This window comes from Octodon degus, unplaced genomic scaffold (genome assembly GCF_000260255.1).
Source record: "Octodon degus isolate 3935 unplaced genomic scaffold, OctDeg1.0 scaffold00095, whole genome shotgun sequence".
Taxonomy (NCBI): Eukaryota; Metazoa; Chordata; class Mammalia; order Rodentia; family Octodontidae; genus Octodon; species Octodon degus.
This window is the reverse complement of record NW_004524671.1, coordinates 5,147,232-5,151,147: the sequence shown is the minus strand read 5'-3', so window position 1 is coordinate 5,151,147 and position 3,916 is coordinate 5,147,232. Positions and strand designations below refer to the sequence as shown.

Here is a 3,916-nt window from a genome sequence, read left to right as displayed (position 1 = left end):
TAGCAGGCAATCAAAGTAGAAAGTCAGTCCTTTCTTTGGCGCAAGCATGGCATCCCATGAGCCCACTACTGATCTGAATGGCACTTGTGAATTCACCGTGTGTTCCCAGGTGGCACAGGGACTACATGATTCTCTGGACATCAGCAACTCCTAGAGTTGGACATTGACATGATTGTCACCTATATTTCCATACATTTCTCTTTGTCTGTTGTTAAAATGCCAGTGTAGTCCATAGAGCACAAGGGTGATTTGTATACTCTTGTGAGAGCAATTGTTCCCAGTATATTACTCATCAGGACTTAGCCTTGCCCAGAGCCATATATTTTGAAATGTCAGGTACTTTCTCTTATACATTGGCAAGTCTTCCAACTTGTTTGATGTTGCAATCCAGTAGTTGATTTTTTAGATCAGCAGATACTCAAATCTCTGCCCTATAGGGAGAGCTGACATCGGCATGAAGCAGCTTGTTAAATCTGGCTTTCTCTCTTACATTATGCGCCTGCTGAACCAGGCCTATACAAAGGGAAGGTGTATTATATCTCGAAGTTACAGAGTAGCACAGGTGGAGGAGATGCTAAATATCTAAACTTGGATTCTTTAAAGTCCTGGAGGGCAGACATAGTCTTAATTATTTCCACCTAATCAATATATTAACTTTATTTTCTTTTTTATTCTTTATTTGGTTTTTCTTTTTTTCAGTGCCAGGGATTGAACCCAAGGCCAACACACTGAATTACATCCCCAAACCATATTTTTAAATTGTGAGACAGAATCTCACAATTCTTACAATCTAAGTTGAGTAGGCTAGACTCCTATTTGTGATTCTCCTGCCTCAGCTTCCCAGAGTGTGGGAGTCCTGGCTGTGACTACTTTTTTAGACTTATAAAAGATGATGTAAAATAATTTAGCTTATTTATATTGCAATTCCTCTGAAAAGAACACTTCTGTACATCTTCTTCCTCTGTGGTCATAGGGCCATCTGCCACCTGTCCCAGTTGAAGGCTCAGCTGGTCATCATGTGAAACTAGTTACTGCTCTTTCAAAATGCATCACCAAACCGAGGGTTATACTTAATTGCAACCAGGTGTTCGTTCCCCTTAGTCTCAAAGCTTCTCTTTTTAAACATCACAACTGAGGTATTGCTGAAGATTTCTTCAGGAAAGATGGATATGAGTAGTTGATTTTCATTAGCAATGTGTTGTTTTATCTTTGTTACCAGGTGTCAATCCTTTGTTTCTGAGCATTTAGACCAGACATGTGGACATGCCCTAACCATAGCTCTCTAAATTCCCATCATCCACCACGATTCTGGCCAACAATAGCATGACATCCATCTGTTGTCCAGATCAAAATGTGTACTGGAGAGGTTTGTTTGGCACACAAATGGTCTTCTGGAGTCACCTCTGCTTTTTATGATAATGAATGGTACTAGAGAGAGACGCACACAGACCCAGCACCAGTTCACTCAGCTGGGATTTGAGGCTGCTGTCTCGCAGCTGCTCAACAAGTATAATCCTACAACCGGCAAATTGGTCACAGTGAAATCTAGGTATCCCTCAGAGGCAGTAGGGTGCAGGAACCTATTATGACGCCCAGTGTCCACATCGCAGCAGCTGCACACTGGTTGGCAGAAACTAAAAGTGGTTCTTGTGAGGAGAGTTCATGGAACTAGCTCCTCCATGGAGGATCTCTGGGTCTCTTCATTTTCTACAGTGGCTCTCAATCTCACAGAAGCTGGGTTTTTAAGAAAGTCTCCCTTGTGGGTTTTCCAATTTAGATTGTGACCAACTTAGATGGTAAAGTTTACAATCACTAGGCTCTTCAGGCAGATCTTAGAGATACCCAAAGACACTCCCCAGGCCAAGGGCAGCAGCAACAGGACCTTCCAGACCAGGTATGTGCCCTCCTCCCACTGTGACCCCCTCCATGGAAGAGATGCAAATGTGACCTCTGTCCCTGATGCCAGTAGCCCTCATCAGAGCTCAGGGAGTAGAGGCCATCTGAAGCTAGGGCCTTGTAGGTATTTAGTGTACCAAGTTTGACCCTCAGAGAGATGTCTCGTGTACATTTCCACTCTGCCCAGAAAGCTTCTTGATTTTAGAAAAATCTGTTCGTCTCTCAGCCTGTTTGTGAATGATAGTATTCTTGGCCCTCAGTCCTTAGTTTCTCTCTTTCTTTGATGTGCATGGAATATAACTCTGATGCCCACAGATGCTGAGTATGGCTTGCAATTTGTTTTACCCAGCGGCACAAGGAATGGTGAGTTTCAGCTTTGAGCTCATGCCTTATGATTCATGCCAACTTTCTAACAACCCTGTCATCTACTCATATCCTCAATGAGAAGACATGGTGGAAGCATATGTCCTGGACCCCATGTGATAGAAATGACCTCTGACCTCTGACCACTGACCTCTGTGCTGTTCTTCCCCAGAAATCTCTTCTTTCTTTTACTTTTTTTTTTTTTTTTTTTTTTTTTTTTGCGGAACCAGGGATTGAACTCAAGCCCTTGCACTTGCCAGAGAAGTGCTTAATCCACTGAGCCATTTCCCCGGCCCCTAAAAGATACTTTTCCATTATTTTTATTTTTTATTTTTTATTTTTTTGGCAGAACCAGGGATTGAACTCAGTTCCTCGCGTTTGCCAGTCAAGCACTTATCCTACTGAGCCATTTCCCCGGCTCTTTTACTTTTTAAAGAGAATAAAAATTAGAATTAAAACACAAAAAATTACAAGTGCTACAGAACTTCGTTTAACAAAGTAAATGAATTTCACAGTATTTGTTGTAATACTCAGTGTTGTCTTCCAACCAGTTATTCACATTACCAGACATGCATGTAAAATTGGAAGAAGAAAGAAAAGAGAAAGAAATGTATAAGAAATTAAGAAGAGAAGAAGTACAAACAATTGAAAACAGGAGACAAAATAAATTAAGTATTATCTGCTCCTTTCCACAGACCAGCAGAAATGCACAGTACAGTTGCCCAAACCATCCTGGTTACATACATAGGTAAATCTCTTTCCCCCACTCCCGCTCCTGTCCTTCTCCTCAACTCAGTAACTCTTTCATTTTGAACAAGTTCATTCTCCTTTCTCAGTGTTTATTGTACCCTTCATATTTCATTTTTTTTAGGTTCTCACTCTAAGGAGATAATACATTGCACATGTGGGTCTGATTTATTTCATTTAAGAGTATGTTCTCTAATTGTATCCATTTACCAACAAAAGACTCAAATTAATTTATAGCCGAATAATACTCCAGTATGTAAAAAATACCACATCTTCTTTATTCATTCTTCAGTTGATGGGCATCTGGGCTGTTGCCAGGATTTAGCTACGACAAATTGTGCTGCTACAAACATGGGTGCACATATATCACTGTGGTAAGAGGTTTTTAGTTTTTCAGGAAAAATATCCAAGAGGGGAATAGCTGGTTTGAGTGGGATCTCCAATCATAGCTTTTGAAGGAGTCTCCACACTGATTTCCATAGTGGTTGTACCAGTCTGCACTCCCACCAACAGTGAAGAAAGGTTTCTTTTTCTCCACATCTCCTCCAGCATTTGTTATTGGCTGGCTTCTTGATGTTAGCCATTCTTTCGAGAGTGAAATGGAATCTTAGTGTTGTTTTAATTTGCATTTCTCGAATGACAAATGAAACTGATCCATTTTTGTACATTTACTTGCCATTTGTATTTCTTCCTCTGAGAAGTATATATTCATGTCAGATGCTAATTTTTGGATTGGGTCTTTGAATTTGGGAGGTCTGATTTTTTTTAAGTTCTTTATATATTTTAGATAGAAAGTCTTTGTCAGAGGGACAGTCAGCTATAATTTTTTTTGACAGTTTGTGGGCTCTCTTTTTACTCTGTTGGAGATCTGTTCTGAAGTACAGAAACTTTTGAAAAAGATGAGATCCCA

General features: G+C 40.3%; 1 pseudogene; it reads right to left on the bottom strand.

Annotated features, from left to right (window-relative positions):
- Positions 1 to 1,039: 1,039 nt before the first annotated feature.
- The window catches only part of LOC111818561, a 13,622-nt pseudogene continuing 10,745 nt past the window's right edge, over positions 1,040 to 3,916 (bottom strand).